Below are 17,150 nucleotides of genomic sequence, written 5' to 3' on the forward strand. Positions count from 1 at the left end.
AATTAGGTCTTGTTTGCTCTTGAAAATTATTTATTGTGGCACTCTTTTTTCTGGCCAAAATGAACAAATCTCAAGTACTTTGTTCATACCATCAGGCCAACCTGAATGTCACAATTCTTGTAGTTGCCGGTTGCAACTGTTTTCACTTACTTTGGCCAGAGTGTGACAAATTAAATGCTTTTGAGGAGTTTATTGGAGATTTCTCACTGTATCTTACAATATTAGCCTCATTCACTAGTTATCCTTCCCCTAACTTGATACTGAGATAGAATTCTATCCTCCATTTTACATAGACCATTCCCAGAATAACTCACCACTGACAGAGCATCTGTCAAAACTTCAGCAACCTCAAATCCTTAAAAACCCATCGTGGTTCCAAACAAGTGCTCTCACCCAGAACTGCTCTGCCTAGCTTCTGACACTTGCAGACAGCATATCTTGGCAGACAGGAGGAAATTGGCTTTGACATGCGGACAAGGTCCTAGAGGGATCTGGAAGGGACATGGACATCCTCTTCCCCCAAGAACAGCAGAGGATGCCATGACACCAGATCATGCTAGCCTAGTCTGGGTTTACCACCCAGGTTAGTGCTGACACAGTCATCTGGAGAAATGCTAAGTAATGTCAAGAAAAAAGGTCATTGACCTCAGTTAAATGACACCATGTTCTCTTGGATAGCTCACATTCATTTTGTCTCTGCTGCTGTGCTCACCTCCCAGTAAGGTTCATACTTTACGCACTCATTATTGCTTTCAACACCTTTCCCACTTGTTCTCACCCACCGTAGTGTCGGACACCATTAACCCTGCATGCCCTCTGCGCTGCCTGCTCACTCACTCAGGACACCTTCCCACCAGCACCAAAAGCAACAGTGGTGCCACCCACTTTCATTTCGCATAATACCTGCCTCTCTCATTCCAGGAGGAAAACAGTCCACAATAGGGGAGGAAGACTCAAGAAAGTTGGTAGACTGCCCAACATTCAACACCTCAGTGAAAAGCCAAGAGTTTAACTTGACTCATGTCTGACCTGGTCTTCCTTTCTTTAAATTGAATGTATTTAATTCCATACACTGTATCCCATCATATTCCTTGAACACAGTTGGATTTTTGAAGGAGGGATTTGGAGATTTAAAAACTTAAAATGAAACAGGTCATAGCTGAGGAAGAAATGTTCATCGGAGTAAGCATGAGATACTTATCATGTAATGTTGAAAGCAAAATGTTCACCGTTAGACGTAACCATATTTTTCTTATGAAAAGCATGGTTAATGACATAGTGAATTTTAAAAATCTGTAAATGATCAGAATCTGAACTGAAAACAGAAACTTTTTGGAAATAAACAACAGATTAGCAAATGTTTGTAAAGAAAAAAGTCTGGGTATTTTTCTTTCAACAGGATTTTTTATCAGGACTCTATATTAATGCAGTTATAAACAGAACAATTGGCCTTTTTCTCTATGCTCATATGAATTGTGTTACTGTGTCCTTCCAATATTAAAGAAATGATTACCTAAATGTCGTACATTGTAGGTTCCATTCTTGTTGCAATAAACTACAACATTCCATTTATCTGCCTAATCACTCGTACGTACATATTAACTTTTTGTGACTCATTTGTGTGGCATGGTGGTTAGCACTGATGCCTCATAGCACCAGGGATGCAGATTTAATTCCAGTCTCGGGTGATTATCTGTGTGGTGTTTGTAGAATCTCCCCATGGCTACATGGGTTTATTTTGGGTGCTCCAGTTTCCTGCCACTGTCCAAAAATGTGCAGGTTAGCGGGATTGGCCATGCTAATTTGCCCATAGTGTACAGAGATGTGCAGGCTAGGTGGTTTAGCCATGGGAAATGCAAGGTTACAGGAACAGGGTGGAGCGGTGGGTCTCGGTGTGATGCTCTTCAGAGGGTCAGCATGGACTCAATGCACCAAATAGCTTGTTGCCACACTGTCAGGATGCTATGATTCTGTCTACCAGGACACTCGGATCCCCTTCTGCTGCAGAGTTCTGCAATCTGTCCAGTAAAATAATACACTGATTGTCTATTGCAAATTCCAAACTTACAATTATAAACTTGCGTAAGAAACTTCTTTAAACCATAAGAAACCAAATAATTGGATATTGTTTTAAGTATTGATTGTCATCTGAGTTTTGTGAAGAATGTTTGAAGAAAATATAAATTGTCAGGGTATGATCAGCCCATAGATGTTCTCTGAATCCAGACATTTAACCAGTGAAAAACATTATGTGGCTGTGTGGACACTGAAGAGAAAACAAAATCTTGGCATTGTCACTTACAGAGTTGTAGAGGGAAGAGACCCTTTGGTCCAATGCATCTGGATCAACCAGACATCCCAATTTGATCTAGTCCCATTTTCTAGCATTTGGTCCACATCCCTGTAAATGCCTTCCATATGCCTTTTATATAGCCAACCATTTACCTTTTATGCCTGCCTCCACCACTCCTTCTGAGATCATTCCATATTTGGACCATGCTTTGTGTGAAAAAAGTAATTCCTCGAGTCCTTTTTAAATCTTTCCTCTCTCATCTCAAACCTATGACCTTTAGTTTTGGACTCCCCCAAGGAAAAAGGGCTATTCACCTTATTCATGGCCCTCACCATTTTGTAAACCTCCAAAAGGTGACTTCTCAGCCTCCGGCGCTCCGGGGAAAATATAACCAAGGTATTCAGCCTCTCGCTATAACTCAATGGCACGATGGCACAGTGGTTAGCACTGCTGCCTCACAGCGCCAGAGATCCGGGTTCAATTCCAGCCTCAGTTGACTGACTGTGTGGAGTTTGCACGTTCTCCCCGTGTCTGCGTGGGCTTCCTCCAGGTGCTCCGGTTTCCCCCCACAGTCCAAAGATGTGCAGGTCAGGTGAATTGGTCATGCTAAATTGCCTGTAGTGTTAGGTAGAGGGTAAATGTAGGGATATGGGTGGGTTGCGCTTCAGCTGGTCGGTGTGGACTTGTTGGGCCGAAGGGCCTGTTTCCACACTGTAATGTAATCTAATCAACCCCTCCAGTCCTGACAACATGCTGTGTTTTATCTGCACATCTACCAATATCATTTATTGTATCCGTTGCTCCCGATGCGGTCTCCTCTACACTGGGGAGACTGGACGCATCCTAGCAGAGCGCTTTAGGGAACATCTTTGGGACACCCGCGCCAATCAACCACACCGCCCTGTGGCCCAACATTTCAACTCCCCCTCCCACTCTGCTGAGGACATGGAGGTCCTGGGCCTCCTTCACCACCGCTCCCTCACCACCAGACGACTGGAGGAAGAATGCCTCATCTTCCGCCTCGGAACACTTCAACCCCAGGGCATCAATGTTGACTTCAACAGTTTCCTCATTTCCCCTTCCCCCACCTCACCCCAGTCCCAAACTTCCAGCTCAGTACTGTCCCCATGACTTGTCCTACCCGCCTATCTTCCTTTCCACCTATCCACTCCACCCTTCTCCCTGACCTATCACCTTCATCCCCTCCCCCACTCACCTATTGTACTCTATGCTACTTTCTCCCCACCCTCACCCTCCTCTCATTTATCTCTCCACCCTTCAGGCACTCTGCCTGTATTCCTGATGAAGGGCTTTTGCCCGTAACGTTGATTTTACTGCTCCTCGGATGCTGCCTGAACTGCTGTGCTTTTCCAGCACCACTAATCCAGAACATCCTTTGTAAATCTTTTCTGCACCCTGTCAGGTTTAACAACACCCTTCCTATGGAGAGTGTTGATTGGAAGCGGCTGTTTGAGGGTAAATCCACATTGGACACGTGGGAGTATTTCAAACAGCAGTTAATAAGAATTCAGCAGCAGCATGTTCCTGCAAGAATGGTGGATAGGTATGGCAAGATATGTGAATCTTGGATGACCAGGCATGTTATGACCTTACTCAAAAAGCAAAAAGAAGCATTCTCAAGGTATAAGAGGATGGGAACTGATAAAGCCCTTGAAGTATATGAGGAAAGTAAGAAAGAACGCTAACAACAAATTAGAAGGGCTTAAAGGGGTCATGAGAGGTTGTTAATAAATCGGTTTAGGAGACCCTCGAGGCCTTTTATACACATATAAGAAGCAAAAGGTAGCCAGGAAAAAGGTTAGCCCACTCAAGGACAAAGAAAGGAATATATGTGTGGAGCCAGAAGAGGTCAGTGAGGTCTGAAATGAATACTATGTGTCAGTATTCACCAAAGAGAAGGAATTAATGGATGATGACCTCCAGGAAGGTAGTGTCAAATTTCTAAGCCGAGTTGCTATTAAAAAGGAAGAGGTGTTATGTGTGTTAAAAAGTGTTAAGATAACTAAGTCCCTGGGTCCTGATGAGATCTGTCCCAAAATATTGAGAGAGGAAAGAGACCAAATTGCTGGAGCATTGACAGGCATCTTTGTATCCTGTTTGGCCACAAGTGAGGTCCCAGAGGACTGGAGAATATCTAATGTTGTCCCAATATTTAAAAAGGGTAACCGGGATAATCCAGGAAATTGGATTGTGGGTCTGTGAGCCTCATGTCAGTGGTAGGGAAATTATTGGAAAAGGTCCTCAGTGAAAAGTCTATGAGCATTTAGAAGCAAATGGACTGATTAATGATACATGTTTTGGTGTGGGGAAGGTCATGCCTCACTAACTTGATTGAGCTTTTTGAGGACATTATGAAGATGATTGATGAGAGGATTTGAGCTATAAGGAGAGGCTGAATAGACTGAGGCTATTTTCATTGGAGTGAGGAAGCTGAGGGGTGACCTTATAGAAGTTTATAAAATAATGACGGGCATGGATAGGGTGAATAGACAAGGTCTTTTCCCCAGGGGCAGGAGGTGGATTCCAAAATTAGAGGGCATAGGTTTAAGGTGAGAGGGAAAAGATTTAAAAGGGACCTAAGGGGCAACTTTTTCATGCAAAGAGTGGTGCATGTATGCTAGAGCAAGTAGTAGAGGCTGGTACAATTACAACATTTAACAGGCATCTGGATGGATTTATGAATAGGAAGGGTTTAGAGGGATATGGGCCAAATGTTGGCAAATGGGACTAGATTAATTTAGGATATCTGGTCAGCATGGATTAATTGGACCGAATGCTTTGCTTGCGTGCTATATATCTCTATCTCTTTATGGCTCTTTAATTGGGAATAGTTCTGCTCTATCAGCTTTATCAATTCAGCTCATTATGTGGAAAGCCTTTATCAGATCATTGGAGAAGGATAGTATGATCAATCATGGCAAAGACTGCACATAGATTAAGAAGGATGAGGCATGGAAGTTTAGCGTTGTCACAGTCACATAAGACGATTTCCCCAGACGATACTGAAATCAGAAGAGAATCTGGAGGGATTTGAACTTGGTGTTCTGGGAAGCATGAGTTTAAATCCAGGAAGAAGAGGCTCAGCCACGAATTCATGAGCTGTGACAAGGAATGGGAGGTTGGAGAAGCTGTTTGCAAGGATGGAGGAATCAATAATTTTTTTTTTGGAGTACATCAATGGCAAATATAAAGGAGAGGGGCAACAACTTAAGAGACTGACTCTGTCCAATATCTAACAAGATGCCAAATGCGGAAGTAAGCTAGTAAGCAGTTTAGTGAGAAAAGGGCTGAGGGAACAGAAGGTGGGAACAAGATGAGCTCAGAGAGGAAATGAGGGGCAATAGGAAGAAAATTGAAAAATATACAGATTCATAGATAGTCTGGGGAATAACTTTAGAGGCTGATCAATCTGGTAGCTTGTGGAAAGACAGAACATGGCAGAGGCCCCCTGCCTGATCAGCTTGTCACAACCTTAGTGACAAAGAAATTCATGAACTGATTGGCAGAGGCAAGTCGAAGACATGAGGAGGGGAGTCAAAAAAGTTGCTTTACAGTACTCTAACGAAGCTGGGAGTTATCATCTAAGGTAATCCGGAAATAGAACACAGTGGAAGTAAATAGTACATTGCTGGTTATAACTGAACAGGCATTTACAACCTAGTCAATGACAAAGATAATGGAACTACTGAAGACTGTTTGCTGCAGATCCAAAATTAGATGGAAAAGCTTATGGTGAGGAGGATACAAAGAGGCTAGGGAAATAGATAGGTTGGGTAAGTTGCCAAGAACATGATAGCTGAAAATCAATATGGCAAAGCTATCCATTTTAGAATGAAAAATACAAAAGCAGAAGATCTTTTTAAGTTAAGAAAAAACTAGGCAATGTTTGCACTCTGAGGGAATTGGAAGTCTTTGTGCATAAATTACAGCAAGTTAACATGCAGGTGCAGCAAGCAATTAAGAAGGGAAATGGCATGTTTGCTTTTGTTAGAAAGGGATTACACTATAAGATTAAAGAAGCTGTACTATAATTATACAGGACATTGGTGAGACAGCTTTGGTCTCCTTCCCTGAGCAAGGACACAGTTACACCAGAAGGTGTGTACTTAGAGATCACTGATTTCTGAAATGATGAAATTTTCCTTCGTGGAGAGGTTGTGTAGACTAGACCAATACTCCCTGAAGCTTGAAAAATGATCAAGTTGAAACATAAATATTCTGAAGCGAGTTGACTGGGTAAATGTGGAGAAAGTGTTTCCCCCAGCTTGGAAAACATGAACCAATGAACATAAAGTTTAGGAGCAAAATTAAGTCATTCTACCCCTCAAGCCTGCTCCAACATTTAATGTAGCTGATCTGTTTGTGGTTTTAATTCGATTTTCCTTTCCAAACAACAATCTGTCGAGCTCCACCTTAAAAGTATTTAATGAACCCATGTCCACAGCCTTCTGAGGTAAAGTTCCAAAGTTGCAAAACACCAAGAGAAAAAGGATTGTCCTCATGGAGTTGGATGAACTTCGGAATATTCGGGAGGCAGAGGGGGTTATTGACAGGACTTACAGAGAGATAGTCACTCCCCAGATAAAAGAAAAAGACAGATGGGTGATAGTTAGGGGACAGAAAGGGAACTGGCAGGCAGTGCAGGGATCCCCTGTGGCCATTCCCCTCAACAATAAGTATACCATTTTAGATACTGTTGGAGGGAATGACTTACCAGGGGAAAGCAGTGGGGCACCTGCTGCTCAGAAGTGAAGTGGGAAGAGGAGCAGAGCAGTAGTCATTGGGAACTTGATAGTTAGGGGGAGAGATAGGGGGTTCTGTGGGGACGAGAGAGACTCACGGTTGGTGTGTTGCCTCCCGGGTGCCAGGGTCCGTGATGTCTCTGATCGTGTTTTTGGGATCCTTCGGGGGGAGGGAGAGCAGCCCCAAGTCGTGGTCCACATTGGCACCTACAACATAGGTCAAAAGAGAGATGGGGACTTGAGGCAGAAGTTCAGGAAGCTAGGATGGAAGCTTAGAGCTAGGACAAACAGAGTTGTTTTCTTTGGTTTTTTTGCCCGTGCCACGTGCTAGTGAGGTGAGAAATAGGGAGAGAAAGGAGTTGAACACGTGGCTACAGGGATGGTGCAGGAGGGAGGGTTTCGGGCTTTTGGATAAATGGAGCTCTTTCTGGGTTAGGTGGGACCTCTACAAGCAGGATGGTCTTCATCTAAACCAGAGGGGTACCAATATCCTGGGTGGGAAATTTGTTAAAGCTATTAAGGTGGATTTAAACTAATACAGCAGCGGGATGGGAACCAAAATTGTAGGACAGGTACAGAAGAGGATGACAGTATGGAGTTCCAAAATCAAGTATCTGTCACTGGCAAGCGAGAACCTGGTTTGAAGTGTGTGTACTTCAATGCGAGGAGCGTCCGAGGGAGAGTGGGTGAACTGGCAGCGTGGGTTGGTACCTAGGATTTTAATATTGTGGCCATTACGGAGACATGGATAGAGCAGGTACAGGAATGGCTGTTGCAGGTTCCGGGATTCAGATGTTTCAATAAGAACAGAGAAGATGGTAAAAGAGGGGGAGGTGTGGCATTGTTGATCAGGGACAATATTACAGTTGTAGAAAGGATGTTTGGGGACTCATTAACTGAGGTAGTATGGGCTGAGGTTAGAAACAGGAAAGGAGAAGTCACCATGCTGGGAGTTTTCTATAGGCCTCCAAATAATCCCAGAGATGTAGAGGAAAGGATAGCAAAGATGATTCTCGATAGGACTGAGAGAGGCAGGGTAGTTGTCATGGGGGACTTCAACTATCCAAATGTTGACTGGGATCACTACAGTACGAGTACTATAGATGGGTCAGTTTTTGTCCAGTGTGTGCAGGAGGGCTTCCTGACACAGTATGTAGACAGGCCTACAAGGGGCGAAGCCACTTTAGATTTAATACTGGGTAACGAGCCTGGCCAGGTGTTAGATTTGGAAGTAGGTGATCACTTTGGAGACAGCGATCACAATTCTGTCAGGTTTACTTTAGTGATGGAAAGGGATAGGTGTACTCAACCGAGCAAGAGTTACAGCTGGGGGAAGGGAAATTACGATGCAATTAGGAAAGATTTAGGAAGTGTAGAATGGGGAAGGAAACTGCAGGGAATGAGCACATTAAAAATGTGGAGCTTACTCAAGGAAAAGCTCCTGTGTGTCCTAGATAAGTATATACCTGTCAGGCAGGGAGGAAGATATAGAACGCGTGAGCCGTGGTTTACTAAGGAAGTGGAATCCCTGGTCAAGAAGAAGAAGACGGTTTATGTTTGGACAAAATGTGAAAACTCAGTTAGGGCACTTGAAGGCTACAAGGAAGTCAGGAAAGACCTAAAAAGAGAGCTCAGAAGAGCCAGGAGGAGACATGAGAAGTTGTTGGCGATAGGATCTGGGTTAATCCTAAGGCTTTCCATAGGTATGTCAAGAATAAAAGAATGATGAGAGTTAAATTAGGGCCAATCAAGGGTAATAGTGGGAAGTTGTGTTTGGAGTCAGAGTAAATAAATATTTTTCGACAGTGTTCACTATAGAAAATGAAAATGTTGGCGAGGAAGATACAGAGATACTTGCATCTAGACTAGAAGAGATTGAGGTTCACAAGGAAGAGGTATTAGAAATACTGCAGAGTGTGAAAAAAGACAAGTCCCCTGGGCCGGATGGGAACTATCCTAAGATCCTCTGGGATGCAAGGGAAGAGATTACCGAGCCTTTGGCATTGATCTTCAAATCATTATTGTCTACAGGAATAGTGCCTGAGGACTGGAGGGTAGCAAATGTGGTTCCCTTGTTCAAAAAGGGTAGTAGAGACAACCCTGGTAATTACAGACCAGTGAGTCTCACTTCAGTTGTTGGTAAAGTGTTGGAAAAGGTTATAAGAGATAGGATTGAAACCATCTAGAAAAGAATAATCTGATCAGGGACAGTCAGCACGGTTTTGTGAAGGGTAGGTCATGCCTAACGAATCTTATTGGCTGTTTTGACAAAGTGACCAAACAGGTAGATGAGAGTAAACAGGTTGATGCGGTGTATATGGATTTCAGCAAGCCGTTTGATAAGGTTCCCCACAGTAGGCTATTATACAAAATGCAGAGGAATTGTGGGAGACATAGCAGTTTGGATCAGTAACTGGCTTACTGAAAGAAAACAGAGGGTTGTAGTTGATGGAACATGTTCATCTTGGTGTCCAGTTACAAGCGGCGTACCGCAAGGGTCGGTGTTGGGTCCACTGCTGTTCGTCATTTTTATGAATGACCTGTATGAGGGATTAGAAGGGTGGGTTAGTAAATTTGCGGACGACACTAAGGTCGATGGAGTTGTGGATAGTGACGAAGGATGTAGTAGGTTGCAGAGAGACATAGATAGGATGCAGAGCTGGGCTGAGAGGTGGCAAATGGAGTTTAATGTGGACAAGTGTGAGGTGATACACTTTGGACGGAGTAATCGGAATGCAAATTACTGGGCTATTGGTAAGATTCTTGGGAGTGCAGATGAGCAGAGAGATCTCGATGTCCATGTACATAGATCTCTGAAAGTTGCCACCCAGATTGACAGGGTTGTTAAGAAGGCATACAGTGGTTTGGTCTTTATTAATAGAGGGATTGAGTTCCGGAACAAGAAGGTTATGCTGCAGCTGTACAAAGCTCTGGTACGACTACACTTGGAGTATTGTGTACAGTTCTGGTCACCGCATTAGAAGAAGGACGGGGAAGCTTTGGAACTGGTGCAGAGGAGGATTTACTAGGATGTTGCCTGGTATGGAAGGAATGTCTTACGAGGAAAGGCTGAGGGCCTTGAGGCTGTTCTCGTTAGAGAGAAGAAGGTTGAGACGTGACTTAATAGAGACATACAAGATAATCAGAGGGTTAGATAGGGTGGGGAGGGAGAGCTTCTTTCCAAGTATGGGGACGGCAAACATGAGGGGACACAACTTTAAAGTGAGGGGAGATAGGTATAAGACAGATGTCAGAGGTAGTTTCTTTACTCAGAGAGTAGTAAGGGTATGGAATGCTTTGCCTGCAACAGTAATAGATTCGCCAAGTTTAAGTGCATTTAAGTCATCATTGGACAAGCATATGGACATACATGGAATAGAGACAACCCTGGTAATTACAGACCAGTGAGTCTCACTTCAGTTGTTGGTAAAGTGTTGGAAAAGGTTATAAGAGATAGGATTGAAACCATCTAGAAAAGAATAATCTGATCAGGGACATGGAATAGTGTAGGTGGGATGGGCTTCAGATTAGTATGACAGGGCGGTGCAACATCAAGGGCCGAAGGGCCTGTACTACGCTGTAATGTTCTATGTTCTATGTTCTATGTTCTGTCTGGAAAGAGCAAACACTAATTTTTAATCAGTGCTTCCTATGTCTTGACTTAGCCACAAAATGAATGATTCTTTTCACATCCACCTTTTCAAGACTCTAAACGAAGACTGACTGTTTCAAAACGTAGAGATTCACCACTTAGATGAGGACAAATTTCTTCATTTAAAAGAATAGAATAGAATAGAATAAAATAGTATAGAATAGTAATTTATATAGTCATAGAGATGTACAGCATGGAAACAGACCCTTCGGTCCAGCCCGTCCATGCCAACCAGCTATCCCAACCCAACCTAGTGCTACCTGCCAGCACTCGGCCCATATCCCTCCAAACCCTTTCTATTCATATACCCATCCAAATGCCTCTTAAATGTTGCAATCGTACCAGCCTCCACCACTTCCTCTGGCAGCTCATTCCATACACGTACCACTCTCTGTGTGAAAACGTTGCTCCTTTGGTCTCTTTTATATCTTTCCCCTCTCACCCTAAACCTATGCCCTCTAGTTCTGAACTCCTTGACCCCAGGGAAACGACTTTGCCTATTTACCCTATCCATGATCCTCATAATTTTGTAAACCGCTATAAGGTCACCCTTCAGCCTCCGACGCTCCAGGGAAAACAATCCCAGTGTGTTAATCCTCTCCCTATAGCTCAAATCCTCCAACCCTGGCAACATCCTTGTAAATGTTTTCTGAACCCTTTCAAGTTTCACAACACCCTTCTAACAGGAGGAAGACCAGAACTGCACACAATATTCCAAAAGTGGCCTAATGAATGTACTGTACAGCTGCAACATGACCTCTCAACTTCTATACTCAATTTGTGTGAAGGTAAGAAATAACATTGGGTAGAAGAAAGTGGCAAGGTAGTCTACAGGGCCCCTAATAGTAACCATAATGTATAACAGAAAATAAATCAGAAGATAAAAGGGATTGTAAAAATGGCAGCAGATTTTGGATAGCATGGTGGCTTCGTGGCTAGCCTTGCTGTCTCACAGCGCCAGGGAACTAGGTTCGATTCCAGCCTCGGGTGAATGTCCTGTGTGGAGTTTGCACATTCTCCCTGTGTCTGCTTGGGTTTCCTCCCACAATCCAAAGATGTGCAGGTTAAGGTGGATTGGCTATTCTAAATTGCCCATAGTGTTCAGGGGTGAGTAGGTTAGGTGCATTAGTGAGGGGTAAATGTAGGGAAGGAGAATTGGTCTGTGTGAGATACCCTTCAGAGGGTCAGTGTGCACTTTTTGGGCTGAAGGGCCTGTTTCCACACTGTAGAGGTGCTATAAAAAAAAGAGATTAATCGCATGTGATTTTAACTTCATGTAGATTGAGGATATCAAACTGGCAGGACCAACCACGAGGAGTTAATTAAGGACAGCTTCCTAGAAAAGTGCATTGTGGATTCAAACAGGGATCAGGCTATTTTGGATCTGGTGATGTGTAATGAGGTAAGTTTGTTAACTGATGTCAGAGGAAAGGATTGCCTAGGAAACAGTTACCATAACATGATAAAATGTAACATTTAGTTTGAGAGTAAGAAATCAGTTTGAGAGCAAAGGTTGCAAATAACAAAAAATGCATTTGAAGGCAAGTGGTGATGATTAACAGAGAAATGGACAGCTTAAGAGAGTCAGCAAAAACTTGGCAGTGGAATATAATGTCGGGAAATGTGAGATTATGCACTTTGGCAGGGAGAATAGAGGAGTCAACTTTTTTTTTAATAGAAAAAGATTGCAGAAACACTGGGTGGGTTACTCTTCGGTGGGTTGGTGTAGACTTGTTGGACTGAAGGGCTTGTTTCCACACTGTAGGGATTCTGTATATTTAAAAAAGAAAGCTGCGGCACAGCTGAATTTGGGTGTCCTTCTGCAATAATGTCAAAAGACTTGCAGTAAATTTCAGCAGCTAATAGAGAGGACAAATGGAACTTTCGCCCTTTGTTTCAAAGGGAATAGAGTATAAAAATAAGGAAGTCTTGCTAGAACTAGACAAGGCACTCACAGCTATGGTTCAAATACTATGAACAGCTATGGTCTTTTACTTAAGATATTGGCATGACAGGTAGTCCAGAGCATGTTGATACCAAGTATAGAGGGACAGTCTTATGAGGAGAGGTTGAGTAGGTTAGTCCTCCACCCATTGGAGTTTAGAAGAATGAGATACAATCTTAGTGAATGATAAAAGATTCTGAAGAGTCTTGTCAGAGTAGGTACTGAGAGCTATTTTCCCTTGTCAGAGAGTTTAGGACCAGAGGTCATAATCTCAAACAGGTCACCTATTTATGACAGAGATGGAAAGGAATTTATTCTCTCAAAGGGTAGTGAATCTGTTGAATTTTTTTCTGTAGATGGCTGACAATGTTGGATTATTAAGTGGTACTCAAGGCTGAGAGACAATTTTTTAACCAGTTAACAAATCAAGGGTATTCGGGAAAGGTAGAAACATGGTGTTGAGGATTATCAGGTCAACTATGATCCCATTGAATGACAAAGCAGACGACATAAGCTGAATCGGTTCCTTCTGCTCCTGTGTTTTACGATCTTGTGATCACATAATAATCTTCTGGCCCACATTTATTCCGGTTATCATTGTAAAATTTATTTTGAACCTGAGGTATGTCAGAATATTTTAAATAAATGTTGAAAAGTGTTATATCTCATTGAAAAAAATGTTTAGATGTTAGATTAAATGATTCCAATCTTATTATTCTAGAACCAGGAAGGATACATTTGCAATATTGGTATCATGATGCTAAAATGCCATGTAATAGCACATTAATATTAAATCAGTAAACTTCATGCATTTAGACATAATCATTAAATTTGGAATGAGAAATATGGCATAGATTTCAATACTTTGCCAACAAGATACGCATGAAAGGAAATTTGCCTTCCTTCTGTTTAACTACATTATATCTGACAAATTAAAACATATAGAATACCTATTTTATGGTATTAAATCAGTCCTAATAATTAGAAAGCTATTTATTCAGCTTTAATTTCATCCATTATGGTAACAGCTTTATATTCTGTCTGCACCATCACAGCAAGCAATAAAAGAAAACTCATTGACATAGCAGCAAAAGTTAAAGATATATCATATATCAGTGTAGGACTTCAGATTGAAGAGAACCTTTTCAGAAGAATTAAGAGGTGACAACATTGAAAACAGCAACATTTTGACGATATAATGTGTGTTTACTTAACACTAGGGCTAATTGCCCTTCAAGTAGTCATTGAACCTATTCTGTCATCTATCATCAATAAATTTGTAGACACACATAAATCATTCTTATGGAATATCATTAAAGCAAGCACGTTCCTGGAATCCAAAGCAATTATGATCCTGGTATCATCAGTTCGGACTGAAAACATTTAACAAGACATGAAAAAGCCAAACGATAAAGTACACTCTGTACTCATAAAACAGCACTATATTCTACCTCACAAATGAATACGCTATTATGCAGTTTTATAGTTTTAAAATATCCTGGCAGGAAGGTGCCAGGTATCTCTCCAGTGTTGTGTCCAAATTGTCTTCTCTTCCTCCTACTTTCCAGTCTCACATAATGCAAAATCTGATGTTACTTTGTTGAATACACTTGACACTTCCTCTGTGCACTTCTTGAGAGTTAAAGAGAGTCCAAATAAATTGAAATAAAGGCTGAAATTTTAAAAATATTTTTCTAAGTGGCAGCCCAACTCTCCTCTAACCACCCCCTACCAAAAACAAGAAACCCCACCAGATCTTGTGCATATCAAGAATGAGCTGAAAATGTGTTGCTGGAAAAGCGCAGCAGGTCAGGCAGCATCCAAGGAGCAGGAGAATCGACGTTTCGGGCATAAGCCCTTCTTCAGGAATTCCTGAACATCGATTCTCCTGCTCCTTGGATGCTGCCTGACCTGCTGTGCTTTTCCAGTAACACATTTTCAGCTCTGATCTCCAGCATCTGCAGTCCTCACTTTCTCCCCATATCAAGAATGAGGCATGCAAGCCAAGGGCATAGAAAGATAAATGGGAGGGGGAATGGGGCTAGGGCAAAGGTAGTTGAGAGTACGATAGATGGAGATGGGGGTCATAGTGATAGATCGGGATGGAAGATGGACGGGTAGGAGAGGTGATGGGGGCGGTGCTGTGTTGGAAGGTTGGAACTGGGAAACAGTGGGGGGAGGGGTAATGAGGAAACTGGTGAAATCCACATTGATGCCATGGGCTTGGAGGGTCCCAAAACAGAGATGAGGCATTTTTCCTCCAGGCATTGGGTGGTTAGGGTGTGGCAATGGAGGAAGCCCACGATCTGCATGTCCTTGGTGGAGTGGGAGGGGGAGTTGAAGTGTTCGGCCATGGGGCGGTGGGGTTGGTTGGTGCAGGTGTCCTGGAGATGTTCTCTGAAGTGCTCTGCGAGTAGGTGTCCTTTCTCCCCAATGTAAAGGACACCGCGTCGGGAGCAATGGATACAGTAAATGACATTTTTGGAAGTGCAGGTAAAACTCTATTGGATGTGGAAGAGGCATATCTGCTCCCAGGAGGATCAGTTCCACCACAGCACACACCAGATGGCCTCTTTCTTCAAAGACCGCAATTTCCCCTCTCATGTGGTCGATGATGACATCCAGTGCATTGCATCCACTTCCCGCACCTCTGCCCTTGAACCCCACCCCTCCAACCGTAACAAGGGGAGAACCCCCTGGTCCTTACCTTCCACCCCACCAATCTCCATATATATCGCACCATTCTCTGCCTCTTTTGCCACCGACAAACAGACCCCACCACCAGAGATATATTTCCCTCCCCACCCCTATCTGCTCTCCATAAAGACCATTCCCTCCACGATTTACTTGTCAGGTCCACGCCTCTCACCAAACCACTCTCAACACCTTCTCCTGCCACCGCAGGAATTGCAAAACCTGTGCCCACACCTTCCCCCCTCACCTCCATCCAATGCCCCAAAGGAGCCTTCCACATCCATCAGAGTTTTACCTGCAGTTCCACACATTACTGTATCCATTGCTCTCAATGCAATCTCCTCTACACTGGGGAGACAGGACACGTACTTGCAGAGCTCTTCAGAGAACATCTCCAGGGCACCCACACTAATCAACTCCACCGCCCTGTGGCTGAGCACTTCAACTCTCTCTCCCACTCTGCCAAGGGCATGCATCACCACTCCCTAACCACCCAACGCCTGGAGGAAGAACGCCTCATCTTCCGCCTTAGGACCCTCCAACCACATGGCCTCAGTGGATTTCACCAGTTTCCTCATTTCCCCTCCACTCACCTCAGTTCCAACCTTTCAACTCAGCACCAGCCTCATGACCTGTCCTACCTCTCCATCTTCCTTCCCACCTATCTGCTCAACCCTCCTTTCTGACCTATCATCATAACAGCCACCTCCATCCACCTATTGCACTCTCAGTTACCTTCCCCCCAGCCCCATCCCATTTAATGCTCCATCCCCTTGGTTCAAAAGCCTCATTCCTGATGAGGGGCTTTTGCCTGAAATGTCAATTCTCCAGCTCCTCAGATGCTGCCTGACCTGCTGTGCTCTGATCTCCAGCATCTGCAGTCCTCACTTTCTCCTTGTGCCTATCATGCCTACCAAGATGGTCATTAACTGGTGACAGCAATGTTCTGCTCTGGCTGAAACTAGTTGTATATACAAATTCTTGGATATGATTGTCACTGGCAGAGCAGGCATTTTTTGCTCATCCCTATTCCCTTGAGAAGGTTGAGGTTCGCTGCCTTCTTGAACTGCTGCAGTCCATGTGTTGTAGGTAGACGCAGATGATGTTAGCGAGGGAGTTCCAGGATTTTGATCCAACAACAATATATTTCTAAATCAGGATGGTGAGTGGGAAATACATCCGAGGTCAGTAGCCACTTTCAACACCAGCACCACCTCTAAACCATGGCTGCAATTGCCACAAGAACACTAAAAACCACGAGCAGCAAGCATGGTAAGGGCTTTTTTGGAGTTGAGAATTCACAGATAGAAGGGAAGTCAGTGGCAAGGGTGTCGGTGGGCTTTCAGTAGCCATCTCCAGCACCCTCATCAATGTCTCTGATCACCCACTGATTGGGGAGTTTGAGACCCACCCTCAGCATCCCTCAAGTTGGCAGACACACCAATGTGTCTTGCTAATTGGGAAGGTTGCCACAGTCCTTACCTGCCAAAAACTGAGTTAACCGTAGTGATGATGTGAAGAAGCATTGATCACTTAACAACCTCAATTTGTAATGAGGCTGCAAAGTCAACCTTGGGCCATCCTGCCAAGAAGTTAATTTCTTCTTATTCACTTGTGGGACTTGGGCATCACTGGATGCCCTTCACACATTGGTGGGGAGCTGCCTTCTTGAAATGCTGCAGTTTATATGCTGTGGGCTGGCCCACAATGCCTTAGGAAGGGAATTCCAGGATTTTAATCTAGTGACAGTGAAGAGATGGTATTATATTTCTAAGACATGATGGTGAGTGGTTAAGAGGGGAA

At 43.5% G+C, this 17,150-nt stretch overlaps 1 protein-coding gene across 2 annotated transcripts in view; it reads left to right on the forward strand.

Annotated features, from left to right (window-relative positions):
- The window catches only part of LOC148149661 (uncharacterized), a 487,290-nt gene that overhangs the window by 33,951 nt on the left and 436,189 nt on the right, over positions 1 to 17,150 (forward strand). The window lies entirely within an intron of this gene.

Source organism: Chiloscyllium plagiosum, unplaced genomic scaffold (genome assembly GCF_037043375.1).
Source record: "Chiloscyllium plagiosum isolate Xiang-an unplaced genomic scaffold, Cpla_swu_hap1 HiC_scaffold_7, whole genome shotgun sequence".
Classification (NCBI taxonomy): domain Eukaryota; kingdom Metazoa; phylum Chordata; class Chondrichthyes; order Orectolobiformes; family Hemiscylliidae; genus Chiloscyllium; species Chiloscyllium plagiosum.